The following is a 14,924-nucleotide window of genomic DNA, read 5'->3' as shown; positions in this document are numbered from 1 at the left end:
TGAGCTGGTAGAACTTTCTCATGCCTACATAAGGCTTGCAACTGTGTACATAAACCTTTGGAAACCTGTTTTTGCTGTGAATTTTACATTTTTCACACATAAGGGTTTGGTTTTAAAACCCCAGTTGACACTCCTCAGCTCGACAAACCAGGAAGTTCTTGCCTGACACAGCATTTTCTGCTTTTACTATAGATCAGTTTCCTTTTTTTTCTTCCCTGAACTGAAAGAGTAAATGGGATTTATAGAAATTGCTGGGTCCTAGTAGCTTATTGAGACTTTTTATAGCATTCTTTTTCTGTGATTAGAGATGGATTGGTATCTTTCATCCAGAGTTCCATAGGGAGAGTAAAGTTAAAAATGGATAATGATCATGGGAAGCCTGATTAGGAAGTGTGTGATGGATGCCACCGGGTTTTAAACTTGAGGGAAGCATTTGAAATCCCAGGGTTTTCAGTCTGCTACCTGGTCACTGTTTCCATTGGTTCACTCTTTACCAGATTTCTGGGAAGATGGAGACAAGGATACCGCACTCCACCATGGAGCACAGCTCGACCTCCTTCCAATGCATGATTTCTCTTCTGAGGGACCTGTCAAGGGCAAGACTTATCTTCTTGGGGCACCTCTGACTCTCCTGTGGCAGCTTGTCACCACTGTCACCCAGCAATCACCTTCACTGCAAGCTCCCTGAGGTTCATCCTCTTCCTTGCAGAGCCTTGTAAAGCTCGCAGGGTGGTCAGGTCAGCTGAAGAGCGGTTCCTTGCTCCTCTTGTCTTCCTCTCCAGCCCCTGCTCCCCCTTCATACAGGCAGCTCCCTCCTGTGCTGAGGCTAGTTTCCATGGGGTCAGGAAATATAAGAAACAGAGAGAGGGGAAACTCTGGATCCACCGGGCAAACCTTGACTCTGCTGGAGGGGCCTGAATGTGTGTGAGAGCTGTGGGTAGTCTGAATTTTGGGTGCTTGAGGTTTGGATATCGGTGTGAATAGCCAAGTTTCTTAGAGAAGACTTCAGGCTGAATGAAAAGTGAATTCCCTAAATCTCTCCCCTAGGGTCTCATTGATTTCAGCAAAATCCTTCCTCAGAGGCAACTCGGCAATCTTCATTCACTGAATTCTCAGCGATGCTCTGCTATCGAGTTCCCTCTGAAAAGGTTTTTGTGCTGTAATCTGCTGGCTGGTTATTTAACTGGTGCTGCTTACGGACCTCCACTAATTGTTGCACGTCTTGTAATTTTTAAGGGTTTATTTCGGCTCCTTTGTGAAGTGTAAGGAAACAGATGATTAGTGAAATTCTTCCCAGTATTTCAGAAGCATTAGTAAATGTTGAATAAAGGGCAATCACACTGTTGTTTTCATGGGAACTGTGAAAGAAAGACCCCTAGATGAGATGCAATTCTGATCTTAAAGTCACAATTCTTACACAGTTTTTTCCACCCTGGTGCAAAAACTTGTATGTGAGAATGTGTGCTTGTAATGAGCCAAGTAATTCAGCACCACAAGAATCCCACAAACTTCATCTCCGAGCTAGTAATGAACATGGGCCTGGACATGTCCCACTGATGTGTTTGCCTGCAGAAAATTATCTTGCACTCTTTACAATAAAGACAGCAATGTCCTTTGGATGTTGGGTTTGATGCAGTCAATGTAAGTGCCACTTCTGCTTTGCTTCCTCTTCTTGCTGTGCCCTGGACTGGTCATAGCTGTGCTCTGCTTTCTACTACCTGGCCAAAGACATCCTGTGTCTGGAAAAAGGTGAGCTGGGCAGCTCTGTTGGAGAGCTTGAGTCAGCCTCCAGCTGTTAGTCCATTCCTGAGCCTTGCTGCTCTTTTGCATGGCCTCAATACCTAAGTCAGTGTGTGTTTCCAGCTGGCAGTGATGTGCCTGAGCAGTGCTGGTGTCCCTACAGCAACTACATGGAAGACCAGAGCAGCGTGTTTGGAGCAGAGATGCTTGCTGACGTAGCTAACTAGATGAACTGGTTGACTGGTTAAATATGGGTGGCAAAAGAACTTGCAAAGCTGCTTTGAAGAAGTGGGTGTGTCTCAGCCACTTCCCCACTGGCTTTTGTGTTTGTCCTCAAGCCTGATTTACATTTTCTGCACACCCTTTGCTTTCTACTCTCCTGCTTTTTTGGCAGGAGATGTTGGCCAGTGGGTTGTGGCAGGCTGTCAGAAATGGATGGAGACCTCCGTTGGATGAACAAAGCCTATCCATTCTCTATCCAGCCTGAAGACCCCACAGAAGGAGTGGGGCAACCAGTCAGGTTCCTCTTGCTCATCTTTCAAACTGCAGGAGATGAGTGACAGTGGCACCCCAGGACACACCACCCTGGGGGCATTGCTGTGAGACTCATGGCAGCATCTCAGCTGGTGGTTTTCAGATGAAGAGCACTTAAGGCCATGGATGTGAGCACTCTGTCTAAGCCACTTTTTCTCAGGCCCTTCAGCAATTTTTAGTGCCTTCTATTTAGATACATCCAAAACAGGTATTCCAGGGTACATGGCTCCTGCCGCTCCCTCCTGCAAGGCTGGGGGTGCAGGGCAGGGAACCCCCTCCTCCCCAAGGAGCTTCACCCATGTGTCCTCCCTGTGCTGTTGGGCTCCAAGCTGCTTGCAGAGATCTGGTGTATGTTCTTGCCATACACCAGTGACCCCTGGCTGCTTTCCCACTGATGTAATTCACCATACCAGTGGGATGTTGAGGTGGCAGGGGGACGGCAACTGCTGGGGATGGTGGGGGGGAGCAGCTGGCTGCTGCCTCAGTCCCACAGTGTGGGGGAGATGCTGGCTGAAGGGGTGGGAGGCAGGAGGGGAGAAATGCCTCCAAGAAGGAGCTGGACCACCACACTTGCCCTCCTCCAAGCCCATCTGCCCCTGCTTGTCAAAGGCAAAGTCTGCATGGCTGCCCAAGGCTTTGACGCACGTAGGCAGATGCCAGTGAGGTTTAATCCAGCTGGCTCGGGTGCCGGTAGGCAGGCAATTGCCGCCCCAAACTTTAATCACCTGAGCAAGTGCCAGGTGAGCCTGAAAACCTCAGGCTGAAAATGATGGCTTTGCAGTGAAAGGCAAAGAGGTTTTGTCTGGCACTGATCCTGGCTGGCAGCTCCCTTGTGAGGGATGGGCTGCAGGACATTAGTCTTCTAGACTGATCAGGCCACCCCTAGGTGGGCTCAAGGTGCTGGTCTCAGAGGAACTGCATCCCTGGCTTGCAGGAAGAGGAGCACTTGTCTGGGCCACGGGAAATCCCGAGAGCCCTGAAGCACGGGGCCAGGTCTGTGCCTCTTCCGGAAGGTCCTATAACAACAGGAATATTGTATGAGGAGGTGACTTAGGCAGTACTGTGGGTTTTCACACCACACGGCCCACCCTCAACTGGAAATTTTCATCAATACCTTTCCAAGTAATGAGTTCTTTCTAAATAGAACCGAAATCACATGAGAGGCAGGGAGGGGTGTTTACAGGAAAGGCAGGTCTGCTATGTTGGGATCTCATGCGAGAAATTGGATTAGTACTGTCCACAAAAGTTAGACCATGAATTTGGAAGGGTCTAGTTGAGGAAGTTCCTTAGCACAGACAGACTGACCTTTCTGGTTTTGACCTGACAAAGTCAATTAATACCAAGAAGCAGATTCTGTGTCCAAAGTAGGGAGGAGAGACCATAAGGCCTCATGACACCCCTTCAGGGCACCTCCAGGTGAGCATAATGGACCAGAGAGATCCCCACACAGTATAAAGACGAGTACTGTTGAAGACTGCAACCCCAAAACCCAAGAGCCACTCTCTTTTTGAGGAGAAGTTAGATGAGGTGGGGCAGAGGCACGGAACAAGTGAGTTTATTTAGAGTTATCCACTTATAGTCTTCTCCTCTGGTAGCTCTCAGACCATTTTCCAGAGGATGTTGTTATTCTTAGTCAAGCTTATCCCATGGGGAAACTGAGGCACAGAGCAGTAAGATGACTGACCTGTGGTCAGGGCAAAGCCTGGAGAAGGACCTCACTCTCTTGGATTTCAGCTTGGTAGTCACTACCAGTTAAGTCATAATTGATATAAAAACTATCTGTTCTACTCTTTTAAGTTCAGAAATCACTGTTTCCTTTATGCAACAGCAGGTAGAGGTGAAATTGGTAATCCCTGCTGTTGCTGCTTCTTTTCCTTACTAGTCTGCCTGTCAGTTCCCTTTCACCATTTTACATGTGGTCACTTGATACCAGCAGCTGCTTTGGGACATCTCTATCTGTCACATCCTTCTTTTTATTTCAGTGTCCAAAAGTTTGAGTGCCCCACAAAAAAACCCAAACAAACAAACAAATCAAAAAACTCCCACATTAACAAAACGTGAGTTTCCTCCCAGGTTCAGTTCTAAACATGTCAATTTAATGATGTCTAAACTACACAGCACTTGATGAGCAAAACATTACTATCTTCTAGCCACATTTGTTTTCCCTGTCTCCCAGAGCATTATAGTCACCCGGGGAGAACTGCGTGTTCTACTTCGCTGCTGTAAAGCTATTATGGGTATGAAAAGTTCCCATTAATCTGCTCCACACATGGATGTTTCTGGATAAAGTTCAGTAGCCAGATCCCTCTTTCTTTGTGTGCATCAAACGAAGCAGAAAAACGCCTCCAATTTAAAGACACCAAATGAATAACCAAATAGATGAGATTAATTTTTGTTTAATCCACGTGGGCAGCGAAGCCAATGGCCAGTGTTTGTATGTGGACTTCTCCCCGGAGTTCATTACCAGCCGAGTCTGTAATAAGTTAATGCAGAGATTCCATGGAAATAGGGGGTTAATTATATGCAGAGGATGTTGGCCAATGTACAGCTTTGAACAACAAAAATAGCCCAAGTCCTCTGTTTTGGATGTGGAATCAATTAACAAGGTCCATGACATGTACCAGGATTTGTTAAGATAGTTGTTGTACTATAAGGATACTTTTCTTTTTTTTTTTTTTTTTTTCCTAAAAAGCTAAGAAAATAAGGGGATAATAGAAGGCGAGGGACAGAAAGACATGAGACTGGTAATAAAACACTGGACTTTGGCCTGGGGCCAAGGCAAGCTTTTCAATGGGTCTGAAGTTTGGACGGCAACACAGTTTGAACCGGTTTTCACTAACTGTCCAAAAGGTTATACCATAATAGACGGTGAGAAGAGGTTGCTTTTAGTTTACCAACTCCCTTTTTTCTGCTGGCAGGAGTGTTATGCTGCTAAAATGCCATAGTCATTAGACTGACGGATATCAGCATGTGGCGCGTGGTGCTGCAGATTCAACTCCAAAGCTGAAGCATAAAAAATTCTCCTCGATGCTGGTTGGCACAAACCTAGTATTTTTCCCCCTTTCCACATCTGGTCCTAATATAAAATGTGTCTTTCTATGCTTTTTTTTTATTTCCCCCCTTGCTACATCTTTAGAAATGGCTTCTTTAAAAAAAAAAATAAAATTTAATGTCACTCTCCTTCCTCTGTATTTTTAGGTTTTAGAATTAATTGTATGTATTTGTGGTAGTTTAGTAGTGCAGCTTGGGAACTGAATTGAGCACAGCACTGTACCTTTGCAAAGGCATGTTTTTTCTGCAAAAAAAGGTGAGAAAGACTGTATTACTTTTACTTCCCTTCAGTGCTCAGAGCTGTGAAACAAATTTTTGGCTGTTACAACTTTTCAAGGATCCACTTGAACAGGTAGAATACAAATTTAAAAGAAAAAGATCTGACCCATTTTCACCCCGTTTCACTTTAGCACAAGCTCTGGGCATGCTCCAGGCATTTGTACAGTCCCTCAGCTCCCACTGTTTTTTTTCTCACTCCCTTCCCCCAACTTGATTCCTAAAGCTGTTATTTGTTCCTAGAAATTATCTACTTGTCTGTTGTGCTGTGTTTTGGTTTTTTGTTTGTTTGGTTGGTTGGTTGGTTTTTTTATTTGTTTTGCACACAGAAATCCTCAGACCAAAGCAAACAGTGCTTCAGAAAAATGTTGCAAGACAACCCAGTTTTGAGACAAGTGCCCCTGATAATGTCTGGGCACCGGAGAGAAGCAGTGGAGGCCGGGCCGTTGAGTCTCCATAGAAATCACAGAGGGTGAGGTTTGTTTAACTAATTAGTGGTAATCCTGAATAACTCTCTGGGCTGTAATTTGTGGGGATTTCAACAGGTTATGATTTCAGTTCCTCATGGAGTGCATGGACCCCTGGACTTTATGACACATGGACTCCTGGAGACTGACTGGCATGATCCAGGGGGCCACCTAGGGCACAGGGACATGGCCTAGGTCAGGTACCCCTGCAGTCCTCTGCCTTGGCTGGCGAGCAAGCACCATCACTAGCGGTTGTACCAAAGGTACTCTGGGGGATCCAGAATGCAGGGTAGGGCAAGGGCAGGATGGACACCCTTGTCCACCCAGTGTGAGGAGGCTCTCTGTATGAGGGACTTCGGTGTGCCATAGACTTGGTCAGCAGAGGTGATGCAGGGACCACCCTGACCTCTCTCCTGCCTGCCTGGCTGCTCAGAGTTAAAGTGTTACCAGGAGAGGTGGCTGCAGCCTTTATACAGCAGATCTGGTGTGACTGTCGCCTCCCAGGGGCACCTGGGGACAAGGTCAGAGTGGTGGGAAGGGAAGGTTATTTTTGTGGCAGCCCTTCAGACAGACAGGAAAGCGGAGGCAGGGGAGGCCAGGCAGGAGGAGGATGTGATAGCCGGGCTGAGGTGACCAGCCTCAGGCCATCAGGGCGGTGAGCAGACACAGAAGCTGTGGAGCTTGTTTGTCAGGGCCCCAGCCTGCCAAAGGAGCCCACAGTGAGGAGCGTGGTTTCTTAGCCATTGCGTGGGAATGGGCAATGCCTTTATTTTGCCAGTAATACCAGGGGCGGCTTTAGGCACTGCGTTACAGGTGCACTAAGAGTGCATGCCAGCAGGCAACTCCCTCGTGGTCCCCAGTGCCCACCAGGTGTTAGGGCAGGAGCAGGCTACATCTGCTCTCCGGTCTACCAAAATTTTAATGGAAAGGGCATATCCCAAGTACCAGAGCACCACTCCCTAATTTATATCCTGCAACCGGTTCATTTAGGGTCATAACCAATTGAAATGGGAATATACAGCCCCATTCATGCTGTAAGAAAACAACATTTTTTTGTTTGTTTGTTTTCTGAACTAGCTGGGGAGTGCCATAAGAGAAGGGATCTCTGCTGTCTCTAGATTTGTTCCTTTTAGTTCTTCCTTGTTTGGGAGGGCTTTGGAATGGGGTGATCTGCTGCTGACACAACTGAGCAGTGCCATGTCCCATGCCTTTAACTCTTCACAGAGCAAGAATGGATGATGGCTGCCTAATTCCTCTGTAACCAACCTGAGCAAGGAAGTATAATTATGATAGTTATCACTGGGGGATGTTTCAAAGGGAAGGCATGCTAGATACTCTGACTAAGCACTTCATTTTTTTTCCCATCAAATTACTTCCAACCCGCCAGCTAGCTCAATGTACATGATAGCTCTGCTGGCTTCAGTGAGGTCCTTCAGCTAAGGTCAGATGAATACCTGCTCCATGAGAGGAGGACACATAGCAGATGCAAGATATCACCTTATCCACTCCATTCCCCTTCTGCTGCAGACCCCCACCCCACTGGCTAACTGTTAGCATTTGGCCTTTTATAATTTGAAATGAATCAAGCTCCATCTGACTTTACTCTTAAATCACTTGTTCATTTCCCTTTTAAAATTCAGATTTTTGTTCACACTCAAATAAAAGTATATATCAATATTTTATAATTTCTTCAGTGTATCCCCAGGCAGAAATTACACTGTAATAATAAACTGGCTAGCTTGTTTTAACAGTTCCTGGCTTTTGGCTTTATGCAACACTGCAGGTGTGATTCTAGTAGCAATACTGTAGGTGTGAATTATTATGTTAGTGTAATAGGCTGTACTTCATTGTGCTTTATTGCTTAATTGGTTTCTTCCATAAGGATTCTGCAGTTGTTACTAGGAACTAATGCCAAGCTTTTCAATGAAAAGAGTGGGGTTCTTTCTTTCTTGGTGTGTACTAAGGTCAGTAATTTCAGTGTGTGACTGGCTTTGGGAAGTGAAGGAAAGATGTCATTAAATGAATTAAGAAAGTGCTTACTAAGTCTTTAATAAAAAGCAGAACAGGCTAAAAGATGCTCCTTGTTATGTGTAGATACTTCTAACGCCAAGGAGCCCTTTGGGAATACAGATGTCTGAGCTTTCTGGCAAAGGAAGCCCTCTCCCATGTTCAGGGGATTCCCAGGTGGTGGGCAATACTTCTGGGTGGTTCCATGCCCTGTGATCTCCTCTTCTCTCTCTCTGTCCTTCCCACCACTTTACTTTTTCCGGAAAAAGGAAGATCAAAGTCATCTTCACAGCAATGCACAGGCCCTGATCTCCTTGTCTGTGTATGCCTACAGGAGCACACACCTGAACTGCCCCATGCAGGGGGACCCGCTGCCCCTAACCACGTGGACTGCCTGAAACAGTGGGAATGCAGCCCTTCAGAGCATGTGCAGATCCTACCACTATGCCTGGGGATCAAAGGGGCGTGGAGAAGTCCCAGGAGTACGCAGGTACCCCACGGATACCTCTGCCTCTTGGAACCTGAGACAACTTCAGCATGTGCAGCCACACCATGGTGTGGGGACCGTAGGTTTTTTCCAACATTTTGAATAATGAGTCACTTCAATTCCCACCATGTACTCCTGCTAAATGATTTCCCCTCTGCTCCCCTATGCTCCCCAGCACTGTGCCTACTCATGCTGCTGAAGTCAATTTTTGGCCGCACTCCTTCATTCAAGCTTTTTTGTATATGTGGAACTGAAGTTTAGCAGAGGGATCTGTATTTACTTTCAGCTGGATGAAATGTTTATGCCTGGCATCTTGTTTGCAGGGCTAGCGGGATAGGTGATTTCCCAAGTGGGTTCTTCATCATGCAGAATAGGAAACTTTTGATTTTTCCTTCTTCTTTTAATGGTGTTTTCCCAAACTATTAATGCAAAGCAGGGCTGGGCAAGAGCTACAAAATATGAATGCAGATGTAGATTTTGAAGTTGCAGGGATTTGCTTGGTTCCCCCAAAATGGTGAGGCTGTATGAGTGCTGAATGTTACCTTACCTTACCTGGGATCAAACTGAAAATACGCAAAGCTGAAAGCCCAGTGTAAGTTTGCACCATTAATGTCCAGGTGAATAGGTGTTAGCCATGCACAGATTGTCCTTTTCTATGGCTGAGGCACAAAAAGTGTAGTACTCATGTCTTCCTTTTTCCAGGACTCACCAGATCCGACCCAAAGAGGATGATCACGTTTGAGCTGTGTTTGCACTGCCGGGCCAGGAAGAGAGGACTCATCTCTGCCATAAAGGTCTCAGTGCAGTTTGTGCTGAAGTGGGTTTCCGCCATCTGGGATCTGCCCAAGAGCTACGTCATACTCTCTTAGAGATAGGAAAACTTCATAAAGAGAAGACTTTGAATCAGGAGTCCGCTGTGCATTGCAACATTTATCATCATGATTCACATAGCTCCAGTGTTGCTGCAAAACTGGGCAAAGTGTGAAACGATTCTCTCTCTTATCTTAGAGGAAATCCAACGTGCTCCAACCATACCAACTCTGAAAGTCAGCTCTGCCCTGTTTTGGTCCATGTAAATTGTCAAGATTTTTGAAAAAGCTCAACAAACCTCAACATCATAATCTACCCAAATAATTTTGAAGTACTTTGGGAACTTTTAATTTTTTTTCCTTTCCCCTTATGTAGCTCTGTAGAAACCCTTGGAGTTCTGCAAGTACATACTGAGCTATGAAGGAGCTGGAGGCAGTAAGAGGGCTGGAACATGATTAATAACTGTCAAATTACAGAGAACACTTAAAAATCCCTTAAATCCCTTAAGACTCTCTCCTCCCCTTCATCCTGGCAACTAGGACATAAGCCTTTAGCTAGGTTGTCTTTCCCTGAGGCAGTCCCTTCACTTGGGATAGGAGATGATTTGAAGCCACAGCCAAGGTGTTCAGAAACTTTATGACAAAGTCCTGACATGGAAAAAAAAAACCAGAGAATGGGTGAGCTGCAGCACAGAGGATCACAGGAGGGAGTAGCTGGTATGTGCATGCCAGTGCCAGAGTCCTCAGACTCTTTCATCATGGGAACCACAGCTTGATTGCCAGATAAACCACCTCCTTTTGCATTCACAGTTGCAAAATATCTCTGCAGCAGCTCTAGCAATTGCTCAGAGAAAAAAGAAATAGAAAAACTTTTCTTGCATCCTTTGTATGACAGGTGTTTTTAAAAACAACAACAAAAAAGTTTAATTGTGCATTTTCTTTTGGCCCTTTGCTGTATCTCTGATCTGTGTCCGAAGTGGGTTTTTTTTGCCAAGGAGATAAGCAGAGGCAGTCAGCTCTTCAAAGACCCCCAACAGTAGTTTTAGGTTTATCAATGTTAAAGGTTTTTTTCTTTTATACATTTCTGTATACTGGTTTTTATTTAGATTGCATGGAATAACTGTATTTACTTTGCTGCCCTTCTGTCTTTTGCAGAAATAAAACTGAGAAGTTTATTTCTCATTCCTGTTTGCCATGGAGGCCTCAAGCTGAGAGTAAATTATAGAAGAAGACTCAGTTAATCGAACACTGAGCAAAATGAATGAGCTTGTGTGGTGCCCTGAAGGTCAGCAGACTCAAGGTCTGAGCAACTGCCAAGGGGAGTGAGTTCCAGGGCAGGAGCATTCATCTGAGAACTCCCCGCTGCTGTTGCTGGACATGGAGGGGTTGAACCTGGGAGCTGGCTGCAGGCGCCTCCCAGCTGAGCTGAGCTGCCATGGCTGGATGTGGGGTAGGACCTCATCCCTTCTCACACTCCTGCTCCAGAGAGCTCTGCAAATGGATGAGAGGGCACATCCCATCCCATGGGGAGGCAACAGGGACTTGCCTATCGCTCCATCTGTCTAGGTGCTTCCTTTACTAGCTATGGAGCAAGGAGATAACTCTCCAATTACAAAGACAGTTGCTGGGAGTTAGGGCTGATGAAGGGGCCCATGGATCACTGCTACACTCAAAGTCTGGAAGTGACACAGGGTCAAGGGGTGCAGCAGGCAATGCAGAGAGACCAGTGGTCGGTTATGTGCCCTCTGAGCCTCTCTCCATCCCACATGTGTCTTTGTCTCCCTATCAGAGGGATGCTGTGGAGGGGCGCTGTGGAGGGTTTTTCTTCCACTTCAGTCCAGCTTGGAGGTGGAATTGAAATCACAGGATACAGATGCAAGATGGAAACAGAGAGGCAGAGTGTTGTGATGTCCTTTCAAAATCAAACTGTCTTCCAGTGCCTCTTTCTAGGATATAGAAGAATTTTAACTAATAAAGTCATTAAGTGAAAACTTTTAAGAGAAAGGATGAAGGTGTATCTGTGTACCCATACACCATTATTTGTGAATGTAAAGCAGCACGTTAAGCCTTTCTATAGATAAATTGGTGTATCTTTGTAGCAGTCTTGACATTTTATTCCTCATTTGTGCATGAGTCCTTTATGCCAGTGTAGACACTGATCTCACTGCATACTGGAATTACAAAATATATGAGAGAGCTGGAATAACATGAACGTGTATTTTCCAAAAAAAGTAGAAGGTTTCTGGAGAAGGAGTTTTCCCAAAGGGAGCTAAGTTTACAGATCTAACTCATTCAGGCCTTTTTACTTCTCAAGTTGACACACACATGCATAAACACACAGGCTCCAGTATCTATTTCATGGACGCATTCTTCCCATCTCAGTGTGTAAAGGTCTTGAAAGCAATAGCTACTGGCAGTACCCCAATTCAACATATCTAATAGGTCCTTTCCAGTTTCAAAATCACTGAGGACACACACGGCCAAATGAAAGCAGGACTAAAACTACCTTGCTGTCAGAAGCAATGAAATAAGCTGCCTGTTCTTCTGGTCTTGATTTGTGGGTTCTTTGTTTTTTTAGCCTTGGTTTGCTGACTGCATTTCAAGAATTGTGTTGCTAGAGCAACTTTGCTAACCTAACTCTTGCAAATAACTCCAACAGTCTGCAGGACTTTTCAAAATCTAATAATACACTGCAGTGTGTTTGCATTGTTTTCCAAATTTTATGGATAGATAGGCTGCAGGTGGAGGGGAAAAAAGGAGTAAATTTGATTCTTTGCAGTGAAGAGAATCCACTCTCTGACTCAGTGGATCTGCTCAGATTTAAGAGGGCATGGCCTGCCTACATGCTTAAAGCAGGTATTGTGGATCAGCATCAAGTGACCTAACTCTACTGACTTAAACACAGCATTTCCAATTTACATCACCTCAGTGTTTGAACCTGATGTTACGTGTGCAGACGTAACCAGAGAAGGGACACTTCCTCCCTTCAGCTCAACATTTGACCTTCTCTGTGTTTGTATTCATAAGTGTGTACCGAGACATGGAAATACACACGTGAGCACGAAATATCTGTGTTTTCCTGCCTGCCTAGATGGGAAATCTTAGCTTCAGTAAGTATTGGGGAAAACTTTTTGATGCAAAAGAAACCACTGGAGGAAACAAATGCGTCAAGAGTGGTCCTCCAGTAAGGACATCCTGAATCTCCAGGCCTAAAGGAACAGAGTTCTTTACTGGCTGACATGCATTTCCCAGGCCTAAATTTCTGTTAGGAGTTTTTTTTGTTTTGTTTTGTTTTATTTTGTTTTGGTTTTTTTACATTGACGTCCCTCCTAGCAATTCTCATGCTGCTATTCATACTTCTCAGCCTAGAGGAACTCTCTGGCTAGGCTTTATCTTAGTGGTCTGTCTTCCTACGGTCACCAAAACAGTTCAGGTTTATTCTTTTGAACAAAATTAATTACTGCTAGGTTATCTAGGTGTTTGACTCAGACATTGTATTTCACTAATAAGCATAATTTTGAAGAGATTATGTTTAAAAAGAATTGTTATCTAATGCTTACTGGCAGGTTTTGAATCTTGTATCCCTGTGGAGATTGATTTCCTGTACATGCCTAATTGCTGATGACACAGTAAGATATAAGCTAAAAAGATATCTTACAAGTGGAAAAAGGAGAAAAAAAAAAAGCTTTAAGCCATGTTCCCTTTGGCTTAAACAGAAGGAGGCTTCATTTAATTTAATTTAGTAAAGTCACCCTGGAAGGATCCTCCTCCAAGAACTTGTAGCAATATAAGGAATGTGTACAAAACAAGTCCAGACATCAAACAGGGCAACTCCCAAAATGTCTCTGCATTTGTAAACATGCTTCACATCTTCTCAGTTTTGCAGTAAGCATGAAACATAAAACTTGGGATATCTGTCATTAATTTGAATGGATGCTAATTTGGTCTGTGGCTTGATGAGATGGAGGCTGCAGCTGTAGCTGGCTTGAGAAAGTGTTTCAAGAAAAAAAAAGACACTCTGAAAAATTAAAGATGTTTTTATTGAAAAAAAAAAAAAAGGAATCAGTTTCCTGATCTGATTTGTAGTGCACTCCTGTGAATAACTGATGGAGCAACTGCCTAAACACTGCCATCACTGTTAGCCTTTTCCTGGGATCAAACAACAAGCTTTGATCCAAAGGATGTTCACTGATGATGAGAACATGGAGAGAGGGAGAAAAGCTTCTGTATCATTGAGATATGTGTCCTTTATTCCATAGTATGTGTGAATATGTCTAGGGAGCCTTTATTGGGATGTATACTGAAGATTTGTATAACCACCACAACCACGGACTGGCCTGCTTCAGCTGCTGTACTTTTCCAAATGGCTGGTAGAAAATCTTGCAGTGAGAATGGGTGCTTAGTAGTTTAAATGGATGTAGAATGACATGGCTTATCCCTAACTTAGAAATTTCTATCTAAGTGTAAGCAAATCTATAAGTAAACTTATATACTAAAATTGATTATAGAAATATATTTTAATTAGTTAGTAAACAGAAGTTTTATACCAACATAGGCACCTGCACAACAGGGGTCGTACTTTTGGAGACCACATAAAAGATATATCTGTGATACATAATTATATATGCATGACTATATTTGATAAATAATTATAACATGACCTATGGAGAGCAGGTCTGAGACGTGTGTGCTGTAAAGTGAATGGCACAAGATGACCTCTTGTTCATGGCCAGGCACTAAATGAGACTCATTGTTCTAAATGTTAGTGTACTATTGCAGACACTGTACTTCTAGTTAATACATCTTTTGGACGCGGTTGATGGAAGAAGTTTTTGCCCATAGTTGCGCATCACTGTTACTCCTTTGCAAGTTACATCTGTAAGATTTTACTTGCAGAGCTGCTGATCTGATTTGTTTCTTGCAGTTCTGTAAAAATACCTACCTGTACATCTGACTATGAGGAAAGGTGTCTGTGCGTAGCCTGAGGCTTTTGTCTTGAGGCAAACCATACTGAGTACAGCAAGAATGAGCTGACCAAGACTGACCTGGACTTTCAAAAGTTTGGAGATCTGCAATTAAAAGAACAAGGTCTTACAGTTTTACAAGCTTCTACTCTACTTGAATCCATAAATACAAGCACCACTAATCATCTCATCGTTGGACTGCTTTCACACACTGGTTAGTGCAACTATTTTCTCTCTCCCCTCAAGCCAGTTTCTAGTCAGATATGCCAACTAGGCACACTTGTTTCCATGGGAAATGGCCTTTCTGTGGAAAGAATTTATACGATTTTTGATATAGAGACAGTAAGTCTGTCACTAGTTAAACATGGAAAGCACAGTTTCAGGAGTGCTGCAATCTCCTGGAAAACCCTGGGATTCCTAATGTAGATATCAAATACCGTGTACTGAGAACTCTGTGTGGGTGTTGGTGAAACAGAAAGGGGGAAAGTAAGGCACATCCTAACACATAAGGTGAGGTCTGCTTCTTAAGGGTGCAAAACTGACTTGACCTTTTGTCTTTGGCAAAGCTTCACCTTATACGTGTTCTGTG

Source organism: Myiozetetes cayanensis, unplaced genomic scaffold (genome assembly GCF_022539395.1).
Source record: "Myiozetetes cayanensis isolate MyiCay16 unplaced genomic scaffold, myiCay2020 scf1, whole genome shotgun sequence".
Lineage (NCBI taxonomy): Eukaryota > Metazoa > Chordata > Aves > Passeriformes > Tyrannidae > Myiozetetes > Myiozetetes cayanensis.
Note: the sequence above shows the minus strand (reverse complement) of the source record.